Source organism: Uloborus diversus, chromosome 5 (genome assembly GCF_026930045.1).
Source record: "Uloborus diversus isolate 005 chromosome 5, Udiv.v.3.1, whole genome shotgun sequence".
Classification (NCBI taxonomy): Eukaryota; Metazoa; Arthropoda; class Arachnida; order Araneae; family Uloboridae; genus Uloborus; species Uloborus diversus.
The window spans coordinates 179,071,848-179,092,787 of record NC_072735.1 but is presented as its reverse complement, the minus strand read 5'-3'; positions in this window follow the sequence as shown (position 1 = coordinate 179,092,787).

The window sequence follows — 20,940 nt, the reverse complement described above, 5'->3', positions numbered from 1 at the left end:
AAATATTCAAAAGTCCGGAAATAAAAATCAACCTCTCAATAGATGGCGCCACGAACGTTCTTAAAAGTTGCCATCCAAAAGTTAAAGCATAGCAACAAGTGTTGCCAACTGAAAACTAAAAAACTCTGGTTGTCATAACAACCAAAAACTTTGACGTTGCCATTCAAAAAGTGAAAAACCTCCTAGTCTTCTATGACTAGAAAAACGACAAAGTCCAAAAAAGGCGCGAAAATATTCAAAAACGCGGGAAAAACCCCCGTAACCTTCTAGGAGTCCTCGCGGCGGCCCTGGAAGGCGGCTATCAGGAGGAAGATCAACCCAAGGTCCGAGGAGGAGTGAGAGGAGTTGGGAGGGGGTGGAGGCTGAGGAGGGGGATTGGGAGGCGGTGTTACCACCGCCACCGCCTCTTGGCGCAGAACCCCCATTAGTACCCTACTGTTATGGGGTATTTTCTAACTTACTATATCGGTATTCGTAAATAGCGAAGATCAAACAAAAACATCTGCCACGACTGCAGTCGCAGGTGGTCGCAGCTAAAATGTTGTTGTTTATTTACAGGAAGGATTAAACTATTGATATATGTAAATTTTAGCCCACCGGAAGCCGCCGATAAAAGTATATTCCACAATACCTTTCATTATATTTTTAAGAAAATAATGTTTTTTTATTTCAGAAAGTTTTGAATTTTGATGAATTTTTAATTTTTAATTATGATGTAATATGCATCCTATAAGTCTGAAAAACCAATCAGAAATGACTTTTATTAAATTTTAGTCCTCCTTATTAAACGAATGAATTAAAAGTGAAGTATAAGACCTACGTCCGAAAAAAGTAAAAACATAATTGTTCAACAATCTTGGCTTATTTTTGTGAAAAAGGAATTTTTTTTTCAAAAAACTCTTATGGAGTAAGTTACTATAACACAAGGGCTAAGTAATTACGGCATGAAATATTTTGTATCTGAAAACTTAAAAATGGCTATTTTTTCCGCCCTTGAACCACTGTGCGTCGTAGTTCAAAGCCGTCGTTCGTAGAAACTACAATTTTTTCGTAGCAGTTGGCAGCTCTGGGTATACTCCACATACGCCGTATACTCTCAAACATTTTTTAGACATGTAGCATATACCCTCAAGCTTCAAAAATTTTCATATATGTCAGCCCCGCTTAATCGGGTAACGGATAAACGAATACCCCGCTTATACGAATAAAACCTTCCGGAACTGAATATTTCCCCTTAGACGCAATGTTAAAGATGCCCGCTTAATCGAATAATTTCCCCGGATAATCGAAAAATATTTATCAGCTTTCGCAAATATTTTTCTAAGACATTTTTTGAATTAATTAGAAATAATTTGAACAAAGACAACTCTTGACGTAAAAATATAAAACAGTATTTTTTGCCCTCAACGAGCTTGAAAAAAGTTCTATTTTTCATTGAAACGTTTCCTCCATTCTATCTAATTTATTTATTTATTTATTTTATTTATTTATTTTTTTTTTCGTCCTTGCCATTACAAAAAACAATAAACAGCCCAGTTGATAACTATAAATTAAATAACACAAAGAAATATACACATTTCAGACAATAATAAATTGAAAATATTGAATGTAAAACACGGCAGACGAGAAGGGAGAAAAAGACTTGGAAAAGTGTACCAAAAGACCTAAGAGCAAACAATCTACTATTACAGAATTTGTTTCAAAAAACATTGCACTGAAATAAGGTGCTGAGACAAGCATTTCATAACTCAAGTTGAAAGTTATTTTTTTATAATTTTCATACGTACTATAATCTTTATCTTTATTAATAATAAAGCTGAATGTCCCTTCTGTCTGTCCGGATCTCTGTGGCGCGCATAGCGCCTAGACCGTTCGGCCGATTTTCATGAAATTTGGCACAAAGTTAGTTTGTAGCATGGGTGTGCACCTCGAAGCGATTTTTTGAAAATTCGATGTGGTTCTTTTTCTATTCCAATTTTAAGAACAAAATTCTCATAAGATGGACGAGTAAATTACGAAATTATCATTACGTGGAACCGTAACCAAGCCAGTTGGCGAGAAAATTCACCATACATTATTTATAAATATACAAGCGAACCAAAAGACCTTTACTTTTCTATTACGGGCAAAGCCGTGCGGGTACCACTGGTACATGAATAAATTAGTAAACTGTTTTGTTGTTTACTTAGCTCATTTCTAAAACTTTTTACAAATATCATTACTTATTTCCTTTATGAAGCGTTTGATTTATAATTATTGCGTTTTAAGACAAATGTTGTCAATTTAGAAAGGTAAAGAAAATTTCCCCGCTTTATCAAATACCCCGCTTAATTGAATAATATTTCTTGGAGCCGGCGATATTCGATTAGCGGGGCCGACAATATTGACGTATCACGTATATGATCACATACACATATTGTGCTTTATGGATTACTGGGAGTATACCCTTAAAAAATAGACGGGAACATCGGCGACTGAGAATAATTTGTACAAGCCAGAAATCTCATTTTTGAAATTGATAAAAATAACCAAATAAATAAATATCTGTTTCAGTATTCTAAAAATTATTTTATTTATGAAATCCTTGTGCAATTTCAACTTTTCATGCATACAACAGCAGCATGGTATGATAAGATGCCAGAGCACATACCATTCTAATTTTTAAATTAATCTTTGAATTTCAGGGGGGGGGGGGGGTTCGCGGAAGGGATTGCCTGTTTGATGAACTCAGAATATCTTCTATTTATTTTTTTAGCCTGACTTAATTGTGCACATATTATGTAGCAAATATGCACAGTTAAAAAAAAAAAAAAAATTTGAATTTTTGGCATCTTGAATTCAAATTATGTTTTTCGCAATCATCAGGAGCGTGTGTATGTATGTATGCGCGTGTGTGTTTGTGTAGGCGCATGTGTGTGGGTACATGCGTGTGTGTGTGTGTGTGTGTATGTAAGCATGTGTGTGCATTGTTGTGTACCCAGTGCTGTGTGTGTACGGGTGTGTATGTGTGTATGTATGCATGTGTGTGCATGTTGTGTATGCAGTGCTGTGTGTGTACGCGCGTGTATGTCGGCGTTCGTGTGTGTGTGTATGTGTGTAGGTGTGTGAGTTTGTATGCGCGTGTGTGTATGCGTGTGTGTGTGGAGTATGGACGCAACCTGGAGACGGTTTCCGCTATAGGAGCAGCATCGTGAGGAGCCGGTCGACGGTGGTGCTGGCAGACGGTGCTGGTGAGAAAATAAAATGATAGCACGCCAAAACAGTCAAATGAGAACAATAAGCAATCGTGATTGCTCAAAAAAAAAAAAAAAAAAAAAAAAAAAACAGCGGTAAACCATTACCGCGAAACACATTGTTTGGCTAATTCAGAATTTCTTACTTTTATTTTTTAGCGTGGCTCAAAAAAAGATTAAAAAATAAACCAGCGCTGTCTAAAACATGTTTTCTAAAAAAAAACGTTCAACATTTACGGAAACCACTTCAATTCTTTAACAATTAAAAAATGATGAGAAAAGTTGAGAAACGCTGATCTAGCGCATCTTCACTCCTTTTTTGGCTTCGAAAACTCATGTTGTTGAACTCACTCACTATAGAGGGCACTACCTCCCCTCCCTCTAACACACAAGAGCGCAAGCTTTTCTTTTTTCTCCCCTCCGGAGAAACAACTGAGGGAACGATTTTTGTCAGTTGATTCTTTTCTTTTTCTCTCCTTCTCCTTCGCTTTTACCTCGTGATTCGATTTTGATCGTTATTTCCTCTCCAGCTCTTCGTTCTAAGCTCTGAAGGTAAGCCCTTTTACAGCTTTTCATCTGTATCTCTATCCAAGGTCGTAGCCAGGATATTTTTTTCGAGTGGGGGGGGGGGGGACATGGCCGAACGCAGACCTCAATGTTCCAGATACGTAAGCCAGGGGGAAAATAGCGTTTAAAAATTATGTTCATTATATTGTTTGCAAAAATTAAACAATGTAACTAAAAAAATTGTACTTATTTTAATTAACTAATTAGTTTAATAATATTTGATCATTAATTTATATTAAACTAGAATTATTCGTCAGGGAGTAATGACATTTCTATATACAGTGGCTCCCAAAAGTCTTCGTACACCTACGACTTTCAACGAAATAGGCCCCAATCCATTGGTTAGAATTAATATTTCGGAATAGGTATTTAATTATAAGATCTGTGAACAATTTTTAACAAAATTACATGAAATTTTTTTAAAAAATATTAAAACTTTATTTTTTAAAAATCAAAAACCAAAAATCGCCGGAAATTTTATCTCACAAAAGTCTTCGTACACTTTATAAAATGTCTATATATTATTGAATAATTTAAGTTTTGATTAAGTTATTAATTAGTAGAATATCATACAGTATTCATAACGCCTTTTAAACGTCTGGGAATAGATTTCATTCTTTTTCTTTCTTTTTTTTTTTTGCGTAATTTCTGAGTAAGTGTTCTACCACACTTCGAGTCTTACTGTTTCTAGCTCTATTTTTGTTTTAAAGCCCTATTTTTGTAATCTAGCCTCCAGATATCTCTAAATACATTACATTAAGTTAAAATCTGGAGTTTGAGGGGCTATTTTCTAAACTTTAGGACAATTTTCGAGGCACTAGACGCAAACGTTGAAAACCGAGTGCTTCTTATCGTTATCTTGATCAAAAACAAAGTTGTTTCCAATAAACCAAATTTTTGGCTAAGAGTTCAAAATTGGTTTTTAAAATATTTAAAGGAACAGCATGATTTATTATTTCATCAAAAAATTACAAACTATCAAGTCCTGATGCTGATATGCACCCTCACACTGAAACACCTCCACCGTCTTGATTAACAGATTCAACTAAGTTCTTAAGATTAAGTTCCTATTTTTTTCTTCTACTTACAGTTATACAACAATTTAACCAAAAATGTTGAATTAATTTTTATCTGTAAGTAAGACGTGATTCCAAAACGTTTTTAGCTTATTTATCATTGATTTTGCGACGAAAAGCGTAAGCTTTCTGTTTTTCGCACGACCAAGAAAATTTCTGCGGGAAGAGATCCCATTTAATACAGCTAATCAGAGAACTTGGCGAACAATTTTAGGTGAAAATTAAATGTAAAATGTTTCATTTAACTCGGCAGAAACTTTTATAGTACTCAAATGTGTATTTTTCATAAATTTTTTAACTTTAAATCTGCGATCACGTTTTGTCAACTTTGCCGGTTGACCTTTTCTTACCTTGTTTTCGGTCCGATTCCTTTCTTTAAAGCATTTTATCAAGCACTTTACTATACCAACAAATAAATTAGCTAATTTAGAGACATTTCAAATCAATTTAAAACTACTGTGGGAAAAAAAAATTCAAAATTTGAATGGTATTTGCGGTTTTGTACGAATACCAGCCATTTTGCAGTAATAAGCACAGTATTAAGGAATAAATAAACAAAAAATTAAAGCCAAATGACTTAAAATGTCAACATAATGCAAAAATATCAATAAAACGGAATATGATAATTTTAATCATGAATTGATTTGAAAATATTCGAGTGTACGATGACTTTTGTGGCGTGTTATTTCTCTGTCTCTTCGTTTTCTGACCCAGTTCAAAAAGAAGATCCGTCAATATTTTGAAAAAAACAATGGGTTGTATTTAGAATGACATAGGAATTATGTGAAAAAATATTGGACTTTATATTCGAATTCAGTTTTGAATTATTTTGGTTTTACTAAAAAATTTCAAAGTGTACGAACACTTTTGGGAGCCACTGTATAAAGGATCTATATCATTATCATGATCTGATGACTATCCGACTCAACGAAATAAGAGGGCTGCGTACACTTTATATAGTCTAGTACACTTTATATAGACTAGAGGACCCGACAGACGTTGTTCTGTTCAAACTTTGTAAATTGAAAGCTTAAAAAAGTTCAACAAACTATTCGGCGCGGGATTGGTTAGGGTTTCCAATCCCGCGCCGAATTCAGTCCCTCGGTATTGTAAGGAGCGGGAGCCAATCCTGCAGGATCGCGGGATTAACTTTATTCTTCTAAAAATTTAATTTTAATGTCAAATAGAAAAAGTTGTTCTTTTTAGGAAGGAATTACTTTTAATTACTTGAATTAGTACTATTAGCGTATTTTTGTGCACCAATTGTAGATCACAACAAAGACAGATCTCAATCAGCACCTATCATTTGGTACGCAAAAGTGTCCCCTAAAAAAGTCCAACGTGTCTTAACAAAGCATGATTTAAGAAAATATTTTTGCTCAAAAAATAATGCACTTAATGAAAACACGTGCTGTGGGTCCAGTCCAGCCCCCTGTGCTCTTCTAGTGGGTATCGTCGCGTTTGTGGGCGATGGATATTTGACAGGTGTCAATCTCTCCAGATAAGCAGACGTCCTGGTGAGCTACATCCAGGAGCACTGAGGGGCCGTATATGCATGTGGAATAGTTGCCTATAGATACAAGTTTATTTCATATCCCTGTCTCGCATCCCCGAAAGTACTGAAGTTGTCAACTCGTCACGCTTATGTTGCACAGATTTGGAAAAGGAAATAGCTTTCTATTTCTTTGTTGTAAGACTGGGGGCGGATTCAAGGCACTCTAGGGGCGGAGGAAGGAGTGCACTTCAGGTTTGTTCTGGTTCATTCTTAGAATTCTAAAGAAAGGGTAGGGATATTATATACAAAAGAGAACACGTCACTTATCTCAACTAGAGTGCCTTGAATGATTAGATTGACGACAAGCACACACCCCCTGAGAAGCGGGGAAGCGCCTCTGTCCGCCGGAGGGCATCTTGACGAAAGTCTCGTAGACTTAACATAGGAAGATTGGATGGGTCTCAGAAAAACGCTTTTTTTGTGAATAATCAGTTTCGTACTGACATTTCACCTTATGTCTCAAGTGCATAAATGTATGGGCTATCAGTTTTTATCATTTTTGGAACTCTAAGCGAGAAATTGATTTAATTATAGAGCAGGGGCGTAGCTAAGGGGGGGGTTTTGGGGACAAAACCCCCCCCCCCCCGAAAAGTTAGTCTCAAAAAAAAAAGAGAAAAAGAAGAGAGAAGAGAAAGAAAAAAAAAGAAGAAAAGGAAAAAAAATCCAAGCGATTATACATATATATATATATATATATATATATAATATATATATATATATATATATATATATATATATATATATATATATATATATATATATATATATATATATATATATATATATATATATATATGTATATATATAATATATATATATATATTATGTATATTATATATATACATACATATATATATATACATATATATACATATATATATATATATAATATATATATATATATATATATATATAATATATATATATATATATATATATATATATATATATATATATATATATATATATATATATATATATATATATATATATATATATATATATATATATATATATATATATATATATAAAAGAAGTAACCCCCCCCGAAAGTCGGGTCTAGCTACGCCACTGTTATAGAGCATTTATCTGGGGATTTTGGATTCCGATAGTGTTGGCAGGCTTTTTGGCTTCCCTAACATTGCGGCAACCATTCTCCGTTTCAGGAGCGTTTGATTTTCGGGTTTTAGATTTAGAAGTTAGTTTTGCTTGTAAATGGGTTTCATCCCGTAATATTTTTACTCAAATGAAATAATTATCTGAGAATAAAATGCATCTTGTTTGTAAGAAAAAGAAATATATATTAGTTATTATATGGAAACTATGTTATTAAAGTTTATTCTATGAAACTGCTTATTATTTATGATTCATTATAGAGAAAATTGAAACTGGTGCACATTTTTATTGTTTACACACAGAAACCATAAAGGGGAGGGGGGGGGGGTGTGAAACTCAATTCCAATAACTCACAGTGTGAATGTTCAAAACTAAATAAGTTTAAAATTAATTTAAATCATTCATATTCATAGTGTGGGGTATATCCTAAAGTACGCAAATTCAACTCAGTATTTTTCATACTGTTTCGAAAAAACTCAAGGAATTAGTATCTTTTCACGAAATTATTATATCATTGAACCAACCCTTCGTAAAACATTCAACTTTACGCAAATTTGCAGTTACCTAGTTGTAGCATTCAGTTGACGATATACTTTTTTTTTTCTAATTTCTTCGAAGATAAAAGTTTTTTTTTTTTTTTTATAAATATACGTTGCGATAACCATTAGAAGTGAATCGTTCATTTTGTTTAGAATTTGTTTGCATTTATACAGTGAGAAACTATACATTTCAGTTATCTATAGCTAATACTTTGTTTTGATCTTTTCAATTCTTATTTTCGTAAAAATTGGATATAGCAGAAATTAATTAAACTTATTCGTATGCATGTAGTACCTGGGAGGGAAAGGGAATTTAGTCACAAAAACAAAGTCAAGAGACGAGTTAGAAAATTTTTTTTCTGATAATTTTTATTACTCGATTGGATTGCCATTTATGAGCTTATAGAATAAAAATTAGTTCATTGATATCTTCGCATATAATTCTTCTTGTACTTCTAAATATAGTTTAAAATGTTGAGTAAGATAGTGCAAAAGTCTCGATCTCGATCTTGAATCGGGTGATTTGCCTTGAACCGCCCAGCTACAGATATATTATGTTTCCTAACTCGCTTCAAGAGGAACTTTTTTTTTATTGCATGTTACAATAAGCAATAAAAATTAATTATTTATCTTTCGAATTTTCTCTCGTTGAAAAACAATTATCATAGCTTTTTTTTTTTCAAGACTCATTTTTAACCCCCGACAAACAATGGAAGGGGGTTATGAGTTTGACGTGTCTGTATCTGTGTGTCTGTCTGTGACACTCTAGCGACTAAACGGATGGACCGATTTTGAAAAAAAAAAAATTGTTCGAAAGGAGAGCTGATCGAGAAGGGAAGTTGCAACCTATTAAATGTTCATATTTTGGCTATTGGATATTGTTAATTGACCCTCAAAACTAAAAAATTCACCATCGCCGAATTTTAAAACACCGTGGTTGATTTTTAATGAATTTTTAAAAATCCACGCGCAAAAGTGCGCGCTTCTGAAACGTCACGAGCCTACGTCACAGTGCGCGAATGGGCAGCCTTCCGCCGAAGATCCTTTGTTTTCGCTAGGGACATTTTGAGCGCGCTGACATTTTTATTTTTAGAAATTCAATAATCTTTTTTGAACACACTATGGAGGCCGGATTCGTTTCAGCACAATCTAAATAATCTTCCTCAAGTAACACCAATGAGATATTCGAATAGAAGATGAGAGGTTTAATGTTCCAGAAACGCGAGGAGTTAAATGCGATGAGAAAGCCTTTTACGTTTCGTCTTCGAAGTCGAATGCGTGACCTTCGCTTCTCCCCTATCGGAAGAGGGGATGACGTCACTTCCTATTACATTTGACGTCACAAGAGCTTGAACTTTAAAAATTAATTTAAAAAAAAACTACTTATCGTATCGCAAAATTTTTTTCACCTATGATGTTCATACATGTTACTCTATCATATAAAAATAAAATTGAAAAATCGAAAACTTCCCTATTAACGAAGATATTAATTAAACCCGTCTAAAAGTTTTTTCGCAATTTTTGCAGTGAAAACATAATTAATTTTTTTTTTTTTTAATTTAATACCAAAATGAAGAGAATTTTTTCCCGCGTCCAATAGAATGTGTTTGGAACTTCCATATTTCATAGAATTCGAAATATAACGTTTTTTAAAAGCAGATTTTAATAACGACTGAGCCTTTATTCACGCGATTGAAAAACGAATTCATTGTTGGCCAACAAGGAAATTAAAAGCAATAATTTAAAATGATATTTTAATATGTTGCCAGTTTCTATTCAATAGCAAATAATATACCTGACATTGATTTTTAATAATATAAGGCTTTTAAAAGGATTTTCAATTTTCCCTCTTGATTCTACAGTTGCTACTCAGTCGGGTTTTTTTTTATAAATTTTTAATTTTTAAAGTAATGGTCTTCTCTGATTCGTTTCTCTTGTGAAAGTTAAAATTTGTCATTTACTTTGTTTTCATTCACGCACACATAATATGTAAAGAAAATGGTAATGTCGTTTATCATTTTCAATTCGTTTTTCTTAGAAATCTTATGTATGTATTTGTTTTTGGCGGATAAGTGAAAAGAAAGAATGGAGAGAAACTCAGTAGCCTCTACGAAATGCTTCAGAAACTGAAGTCACGTCTGCTGCCAAAACCGCGATAAAGATTCACACTTGGTGGCAAATCGCCAAACGGTCAAAATTTTCTCTCCTCGCATCTGGACGAAAGTTGCGGCCGCGCTTGTCCGGGGGGAAAAAACACCGCTGTTGTCGCCACTCTGTTCTCAAGGCACTCTAATCTCAACTAACGAACATATGCAATTTTGCTATTTTTAGTTTTTTTTTTTTCTTTTTCGCAAGCAAGAGTAAAAATGTCTTAACATAAAAATGAAGAAAAAAAATTAAGATTAATGAAGCTAACAAAATAATTAAAATAAAAAAAAAAATTTAACACGGCAGCAGTAATGCTGCCAGTCCTAAGCCTAGAAAAAGTGCGAGAGGAAATTTCCACTCAAAATTGAAAGTTTGTCCAAAACTGTATCCACCAACCAGTAGGGCTCGACCGATGGCATTTTTTGGCCGATGGGCCGATGCCGATTGTTGGCCGATTGTTCAAAGATGGCCGATGGCCGATGGCCGATTGTTTTCCTCCAAATGGCCGATTGCCGATGGCCGATTGCCGATGGCCGATGGCCGATGCCGTTGGCCGATGGCAAAAAAAAAAAATCAAACAGAAATAAATTGATAAGATTGTCAGGGATTTAAAGGATCATTGATTCATTTCACTTTACTTCCTTTCTACGAATAAAAAATTGTAATCACAAAAAAAAAAAAAACAGATTTCGACCTAATTTTCTATTTTACTATCACCAAATTTATACTTCACAAGTTTTTTCGGCACATCTGTACATACATATGTACCTAAGAACATATAGATAACCAAATATCCATTTTGAACGCCTCCTCAGTTAATTATCGCAAATTCTCTTGTGATGTCTTCATGCGCGTAAACTTGCGTCACTCAAAAACGTTATGAAATAGTAAATTGAAAACTCATACGTACGTAGTATGATCTAAAAGTTCGAGGTCACGTTGCATAAAACCTTACCCTGAATAGTTCACATTACCGAAGCATATATCTATCTACAAAATAGTCACTTTGAACGATTATGCACTTCTCCCAACGTTCGTATAGCTTTTAGAAGCACGCCTGGAAGACATTTTTCGCAAATTCCTGTAAGGCCTCTTGCGCTGCTGCTTTAACTTCATCGTAGGGAAGAAGGCGACTTTCATGTTGAGGATGCACGGTTCGATTGGTCAATACTCTGATATGACAAACAAATAACATAACGTTTCGTCGAACTTAGCTCCGTGTGACTTTTACCTGTTCCCAGCAAAAAAAAAAAAAAACATTTGCATAGACGCTGCTTTTTTCCGTCAGGAGAAGATGAAGCTGCATCATAGAAGGTAGCGAAAAATGACTTCCAGAAGTGTTTCCAAAAGTTATATGAACACAGGCAGAAGGAGATAGTCCCTTAAGGCGACCTTTTGAATGTGGATGTGCTTCGGTAAAGTGAACTATTCTGGGTAAGATTTTATACAGCTTGTCCCCGAACTTCTGCATCGTACTACGTACAATCTGTATAGGGTGTAGTTATGCTTCTTCTTTTTTGACTGCTGTATGATGAAAGAGAAAGAACAATAGCCAAAAAAAGAAGGAAGAAAAACAAAGAGACTGTTTAATAACCAATTGATTTGTTTTTTTTTTAATTGAGCATATAACTAAGATTTCAGTAATGTTGTAATAATGTATGGATTTAGGTACACTAAACATAGTTTAAAAAAAATTAAATTACGTTGTTTAATCATTCAAAAAAAAAATTAAGAATAGAACTATGAAACCGTCAACAAATTACGCAATTAAATGGAAAGATTGCACGTAGACATTTTTTAGTCATCAAATTAAACAAAAAAGGTAACAGATGAATTACAATATTAAATCAAAATAGGAATATTTTTATACTTATTTAAAATTTATGAATAGAAAAGTTTGCATTTTTCATAAAAGCTATAACAGTGACATACATTTTGCTGAAAAAAAAAATAGCCATGAAAAGAGCAAGGTTCTTAAAACGCAGGTACAATAAACAAACTCAATATTTACACCAAGTTAATAACTGAATACATATACTACTTGATCTGATGTTTGCACACATAGTATTGAACAATTTGATTGTTTAATCTTTTATGAAGCTTTACAAACAAGTTCAAATTAAATTTTTCAATTTAACAATAATTTTCTGAAATTTGAAAAATTGCATAATAGAAAATCCTTGAAAGTTTTCTATAAAAAACGAAAATAACTTATTCATTGATTTTATATAAATACATAAAAATAGATACTTACAACAGAAAAAAAAAATCAATCGCTATTAATGATGCAAAAAAGATGGCAATTTAACGAAATATAGGTGAAACAAGTATGAGAAATACGCAAAATGACATTTCTTGACCAAAGTAAATAATCGCTAAATATTTAAGAAATGCTTGAAACGACGAGGTAAGTTTAGGGGGATCACCCTCTGATTTTGGAGTAAATCACACTTCGGCCCCAACCTCTGCCTCATTTTTTTAGTACAGAACAGCTACCACTAACGCCTCGGAAGAGTTTCTGAATCTACTTCAGCACTTCCGAAAAAAAAAAGTTCAAAAGTCCCTTTGATTTCCGAATTATGTCACCATTCAAAACGTCTTTAATCAATTTCGTACATTAATGCCCTAAATTCTTTCTAAACAATAGATAAAGTTTGAAAAAAAAAATCTCCAATTTTATGAATGGTGTTAGTTTTAAACAACTCAGAAGTACAACTAGAGTTTAATTTCAGAAATTGAGGGAGTGGGAGGAGGGGCACGCAAGTGTTCTCGGAAATTCAAAAAATAGTCGTAAAAATAGAGTTCAAAATAATCATAAACATTGAGCAGAAAACCCTTTCAAAACTTGCACCCGAGTTTGTTTTGACGTGCAATGGCGGATTTAAAATATAGCAAATGTTGCAATTGCGCGCCCCCATAACCATAGGGCTACCGAAGGAGTTACAAAAATGCGAATGATAAATGTTTTACAACTTCTGTGATCCCCAAAATGTATTTCGACGGGCCCCAAACTTGTAACTCCGCCGAAGCGATACAGAAAAGACTGCATTACTGTGATTCATATTACAAATATCGAAAAATTAAAAATTACCGTCGGTTCAACGGGAATCTAATAAAATGACACAAAAATCGGTTTCGCCATCTCATATTTGTTTCCATGGTCTCCAATTCGGCAATATATTACCAAATGATCGTCAGTCTGAGACGCTATATTAGTTTTGCATTGAAATAAGTAATTGATAGCCACAAAAAATGAGCAAACAGGCTTTTCAGAACACCCGATCGAAAACAAAAAGGGAAGTGCACAACTGGAACGTCCGCAGACCCCACATACGAAACTTTAACCTTCTACGGATTATCATTTTTGTGTTATGACTTATGACAGATACATACGTACATCCTGCTGCAAGAAACAACGCAATAATTAACTTGTTTGGTACCTGAATGTAGTATTAAAAACTCTTCTAGGAATGACTAAAAATAGAAATTCATACTGAAATTTAAGTAAATAATTTGATATGAAAACAACAACTCCATTTACTTTGTATTAAAAAGTAAAACAGCAAAAATCCTTTTTTTTTTCAAAAACATCGGCCAATTCCATCGGCTTTTCGATGTTTTTTAAAGGCCGATGGGCCGATGTTTCCCGCAAGTTAGCATCGGCCGCCGATGCCGATGCCGATGGCTAAATTGTTGAACCATCGGCGCCGATGCATCGGTCAGGCCGATGCATCGGTCGAGTCCTACCAACCAGCGGTGGAAAGGAAATGCATACAACAATTAATAGATTGTTTTAACATATACTTTTAAAAGAATATTTGGAAATTCAAGCACCTTTTTCTCCTTGAATATGTAAGCGCACAAACCTAAAATATCTTTACACCAATACTCTGTAGAATCTTAGGAATGGCAGCATTAGATCAATATGCTGCATGTCCAAGCATAGACTAATAATAAGAGTAGACCGAGCTTTTTCATTCTTGCTGATAAAGAAAATTGGTTCATAGATGTATCACGTGACTAGTGGAAGGGCTTGGCGAAGACTTTGGCAGCATGGTTGCTAGATGGCAGCATTATCTATAGTTTGACACTCGACATGTATTTTAAGACAATGTGTTTTCATTAAAAAAAAATTTCCAAGTGCAGAGATTGAACAGTTTTTTTTTTTTTTTTTAGTTATGCATTATTTTGACACTAGTAATAGTTTTTGGTCACAGTTTTCAGTAATTCAGTTCTTTTATTTCATTCGGAACTACTACGTCAGCGTTGGCGTAAACGTAATGGCGTAAACGTTTTGCGTTAACGCAAAAATGTACTAATCGGTATCTTAAATTGAAATTGTAGGTAAAAATCTTACCGTTTGCCGATTCTTTTTGGGCGCTTGAATATTTAATTGCTTAGAGAGTTATTGAAATTGACTAAAGAAAATGCACAGTACTTTCTAAACCAAAAACTCACTATATTAACAAAATATTTACAACTTAGAATAACAAATTTACAAATCGGACTCCATAAAAGATCATTCTTCCGTGTTCCATCAATTTGTATTTATTTTATTTCGATCGTCTGCTACGATTAACGCCCGCTGTTGCTAGGATATCCACCAGTCACATGGTTTGGTTTACGAGCAGCAAAAGGGTTGCCATAGCTCGGTCTATTCTTATTATTAGTCTATGTGTCCAAGTGTTGATCAGGTAATCTAGCCGAATGTTCGGAATGGATCGAGTATCAATAAAGTATTCAACATCTGAAAGTTCTAGGGACCAAACATTGAATAACAAGCAAGCTTTATCTTAAGTTGGGAATTCTATGAATTAAAATAAATCCACTATAATATTAAAATCTGTTCGCATCTGTCTGTCTGTCTGTCTATCTGTCTGAAGATCGATCTTCTCGAGAACCACTGCGAATCGGGAGTCAAACGAGATACCGATCAATTCGAAATTTTCCAAAGAAAACAATAGGACCAATCTCATAATTGTACGACTTTAATTAGCGGAGATATTAATTAAAACGTCAATTAACATAACGTTATTCAGGAATTTTATTTCTTTCCTGTTGCCATTTTGCATATGGGTGAGCAAATAAAATTCTAAAAATTGTTTTAAAAAAGATTTTTTAGGCTGCTGTCCAAATCTTAAAACAACGTTTCCATCTAGAATTTCATTTTAAATTATTAGTTTAAAATTGGTTGCTCTATTCGGACATTTATCGTCTGTCCTTTCTTATTTTTTCACATTCAACGTTCTTAACTCTTTTCAGCATATGAAAGTTGTTTCTTTAGTAATGTTTATTGATTGAAGTGTAAGTTTATCATTCACCGGCCTCATATTTGGGTACATTTAGGATGTGCGACTAATTATGTTTATTTTGTTGGACTTTTTACCGTCACATGGGTGAGTTTTCGAATTGTAGTAAATCTCTTTTTCCTTCCTGTTTCGATTTTTGCAATACAGTTTGTATCGTTAAAAGAACACGTTAAATTAAGATTGTTTGGATTTCTTTAAGAGAAACAGAGTTGAACAAAAAAGATTGTTTTAAAGGATTTTAACTAAAGCTTAATTGGAATCTGATGACTTGATATTAAATTAATGCTTATTGGTATTTAATAAGTCTTGGTGCTTTAGTTTCACGTAATCAACAAAAAAGTGTGTGTCATTTTATGTAAAAATCTGATTGTGGTTGTACATAAATATTTTAGATATATTCTATCAGATTTAATTCAGTTTAAAGTGAGCACATATTATAGTTGAGAATGCATATATTTTCATCATTTGTGCTAATTGAAAATACTAATAACTTGTATTATTGATAAATATGATTAACGTTAAAGAGGTTTTTGCCAAAAATATGCTCTACTGGTGTTTTGCAAACCTTGCATTACGCGTAATTATTTACTCCTTAGCGCTTTAGAAACTGATGTCAGAATAATACAAAAACATCAATTGAACAGCTCTTTCATTTTTTAAGTAGCCCGTGCAACGCCGGGCACGCAGACTAGTAAATAAATAAAAATCCTCTATTGGCAACTCTCTTTCAGCACAGTTAAAATTTTATTAGCCCCATTGAAACGAAAAGCGAACTAGAAACAGTAAGACTCGAAGTGCGGCTGAACACTTATTCAGAAATTGCATAAAAAAAGAAAGAAAAAACAATGAAATCTATTCGCAGACGTTTAAAAGCTGTTGTTGATACTGCATGATATTCTACTAAATAAGTTTGTAAAAAGTTAGATTATTTACTAATTTTTTGACATTTTTTCAAAGTGTACAAAGACTTTTGTGAGATAAAATTTCCGGCACTTTCTGTTTTTTGATTTTTAAAAAATTAAGTTCTAATGTTTTACTAAAAATTGTCGTATAATTTTGTTAAAAATAGATCATAGATCTTATAGTTAAACTAGTGGCACCCGTACGGCTTTGCCCGCAGTAGAAAAATTAAAAGGTCTTTTGGTTCCCCTGTATATTTACAAATAATGCATGATGATTTCTCGCCAAGTGGCTTGCCCACGTTATGATAGCATGGTAATTTACTCGTCCATTTTATAATAATTTTGCTAGGGAAAATGTTCTTAGAATTAGAAAAAAGAAAAAACGAATTTTAGAAAAATCGCTTAAAGGAGCACAACTCCCATGCTACAAACTAATTCTTTGCCAAATTTCATGAAAATCGGCCGAACGGTCTAGGCGCTATGCGCGTCACAGAGATCCTGATAGACAGAGAGATATTCAGACAGAGAGACTTTCAATTTTATTATTAGTAAAGAAGATAAAGAAAGATAAAGATAAAGAAGACAAAAGAGAAAAAAAACCGAAAATGAGAAGAAAAAAAAAAGTTGGGGAATTTTATAAGAAAATTTGGCTATTTGGGGGAAAAAAAATTGATTCAAGAGACAAAAATATTAGAGGAAGAGTCGATTCATTTTATGAGAATATTAGTAGAAAAATAATTTTTGAATTTGGGGAATTTTGATAGAAAACATCTCTTTTGGGGAAATCTGGATTTGACCATCTGGCAACACTGATAGGAACCACCATAGCTAGTGGCGCCATCTATTGTGTTGTCTATCAAAGAAAGAATAATTTTAAAGACAACGTATTACCTGAAATGCAACAATGAATATATTTTTACTATTGTTGTCACTCAGTTACCTGCACTTTTTTTCTCCAATTGTTAAGTTTATATACGATTTAGAACCTAATACAGTTGTATCCAGCCAGTATGGTGGTTAGAGTCTTTGGCTCTGGCACTGCTGGTCCCGGGTTCGAATCCCGGGGGGATACCGAGTGGTTCGAGGAAATCGTCTTCCTTGTGATAGACTGATCGGGTAGTGTGCGCTAGTAAAGGGCCCTTTACTAGCCCTGCCCTGATCAGCAGGGGATCTCGCTAGGGATTAGCCGCGTCGGACGGTTATCACTGTCTCGGGTGGCGTTCCCATGTGACTTCACCGTCCTGAGGTATGAGATGAATGAATCGAATCGCTCGTAATTTTTTTTTTTTAATCCAATGTAAATTCAGACGAAACCACGTACACGTAACTTGCACTGCACGTTCTTCTTCGCTAACTTCCGTTATCTTGACGTGGTTTACATGTTTTGCGAGCCGACATGCTAAGTTAGACGTTATTCTATATGTCAATTAATTCTCACTTTCCAGTATAAGTCTTTCAACTTTCAAGTTAACATTATCCAAATATGCTATATGATCAACGTGCTATCTTCAACGCTTGTAATTGTTCAGAGAAAAAATGTTTTGCTAATAAAATTAATTGTAACACAAGATTCGAGAAAAAAAGATATTTTTTATAGATTTTTAAACAAAATTAATTTTGTGCATTTGCTGCGTACTTTTGGTGTACTTTTGGATTCAATGATATTTTTCACAAAGTGATGCATTCGAATATTTAAATATTTGTCGGCAGTTAATTTAGTCAATTTATAGACATTATTTTCTTCCGCTTCGCATTCCAACACGAAATGCGATTTAGATCAATATTTGTCAAACTTGACAAAACCATGCCACGCAATATTTTTGGTTTACTGATTGCATGGAGAAAATGCCAAAATCCTAAAGGTCGTAGTCACGTGGTACACGCCGGCGAAATGGTTTGATGTTTTCCCCCGGAGATAAGACCTGTCGCCCTTACTCCAGCTTCAGCGCATACAATAGCGAATGAACTAAAGGCTTCGTCTATCTCCCAACGGTCTAAGAGCCAGGCTTGCTCGCCTTTTTGCATGTAAACTGTTTACAATAATCTTTACTAATAATAAAGCTCAAAGTCTCTCTGTCTGGATGTCAGGTCTCTGTGACGCGCATAGCGCCTAGACCGTTCGGCCGATTTTCATGAAATTTGGCGCAAAGTTAGTTTGCAGCATAGGGGTGTGCACCTCGAAGCGATTTTTCGAAAATTCGATTTTGTTCTTCTTCTATTTCAACTTTAAGAACATTTTCCGGTAGCAAAATTATCATAAGATGGACGAGTAAATTACGAAATTATCATGACGTGGCATGGGAGAGCGAATGAAAGCCAATTAGCGAGAAATTCGTCATCCATTATTTGTAAATATACAGGCGAACCGAATGACCTTTTAATTTTCAACTACGGGCAAAGCCGTGCGGGTACCACCAGTGAGCAATAAAGAAACAGCTTTTCCATTCAATGTTATCGTTTTTAGCTATAATTTAAATGTTTGTGTGACTGTCTGAGGGTTATTCATATTTTTACTTCCTTTTACGAAAAAGGAAGTATTGTATTCGCAAAAAAATTTTCATTCAAAAATCGGCCTTAATTTCCATTTTGCTCGCCTCCGAATGAATATTGATTCTTTTTTTCAACCCGACCACACGTGGATACATGCCTAAGAACTTATAGACACCTGAAGAATCCATTTTGACGATCCTCGAGTTAATTACAACGAGTTTTCTCGTGACGTCTGTATGTACGTATGTATGTGCGTATGCGTGTATGTATCTCGCATAACTGAAGAACGGTAAGTCCTAGAAAGTTGAAATTTAGTACATAGACTACAAGTGGGGTCTAGTTGTGCACCTTCTCTTTTATTTGCATTCGGATGTTCCAAAGGGGGTCTTTTACACCATTTTGGGGTAAAATCATTGTTAATTTCAATGTAAACTCAAGCGGTGCTATAATTTGACCAACACTTGGCAATATATCGCCAAGCTTTTGGTCGCTAAGTTTTGTCGCCAACTTGGCGACGAATTTGGCGATTTTTTTTAAAACTTGGTTTCAATTTGGCTATATTTAGAGAGTTAACCATTGAATCACATTAAAACTGCCAATATTTGGAAAATTTATCTTTATAAAACGTTTTCTCTGCTTCGGTTCGCAACAGACTTGGAATGAAAGTATTTTTTTTGCTCACTCCGAGGCACTATTATATTTAAATTGGAGTAAAAGGAAGTCATATGATGCACACATCAGCTAGTTTAGCTATTGTATACATCAGCGTTCCTTAAATTGTGTTCCGCGGAACCACAGGGTTCCACAAGATCACACAAGGGTTCCACAAAGCTTGCCTTTTTTTTTTTTTTTTTTTTGCACAACTGTCAAATTAGTCACGTCACTTAAAAATTAGGTTTGAGTTCGGTGTCAATTACTGTTTGACCATCGATCAGAGCCTGATTACCACAGGGGCATGTGGAGCACAGGCCCCTCCTATTAGATTTCAGGAGGGCCCAAAATCCCCTTAATTTATCATGCTAATTAAAAATAAATAATGATTTCACTCAGAATTTAGAGTACAATGATATCATTGATAGTTTTGCAAATGCCAAAACAAGGGAAAAATCTATTTGTTTACAAAATTTCCCCTTCAAATTTAGTCTGTATTTACTATTAAAAGTTATATCATAGATAATTTTTGTATTTACGGTTTGCTGCAACGGTCAAAGTTTAACCACATTTTATATATTTAACGTATGCTACTATATGTCTTCTACTTTTTAAATGTACCTATGTATTATATTGTGGTACCATCAAATTTAGTATGGTTGTGTAAAAACGCAAGTATCAAAATATTTTATTGCTTCAATATATAAAAGTCGGGGGGGGGGGGGGGGGGGGGGGCAAAATGAATTTCATGCTCAGTGTCTTGCAAAATCTTGGTTGGGCCTAGGGGGGCCCTGAAATAGAAATGTGCCCCATGTCCAATATCAGGATGATCGGGCTCTGCCATCGATTACATGGCAAGGCTGATATCCGGTTTATAGGCGGAAATGGACGTATCTATTAGTTTATAGGGGTGTTAGTTGATTTGCTACACTTTTGCCTCCCTATTATTTAGCCTTAGTTTTGTAAGAATAAAAATTTGCTCACAGCAACATTTTTTAAATCTAAAGTGTATTCGATCCATATTCTCACGGCAAAAATTAATTGATGTATTCATTCACAACAAAGTTTCTGAGCTTACCATTTTGCTTTTACGTTCCTGAACGAAGTGAAAATATTTCATTTTCTTTTTGTTGTTTCCATGGTAACTATTTTTGTTTCCCTTCATTTTATTTTAGAGAATGAAATAAATGAATAAGGCACTAGTTACATTATAAAAAGCGTGCATCAAAAAATGCCATCGTTATTTTCCCTTCTCCCCTGCTTGATTCATTCGGATGGAATCATCTTTACTTGGCAGATTGCCAAATTACATACAATCCGCGGTCAAACAGTATGTCAGCTCTATAAAACGACT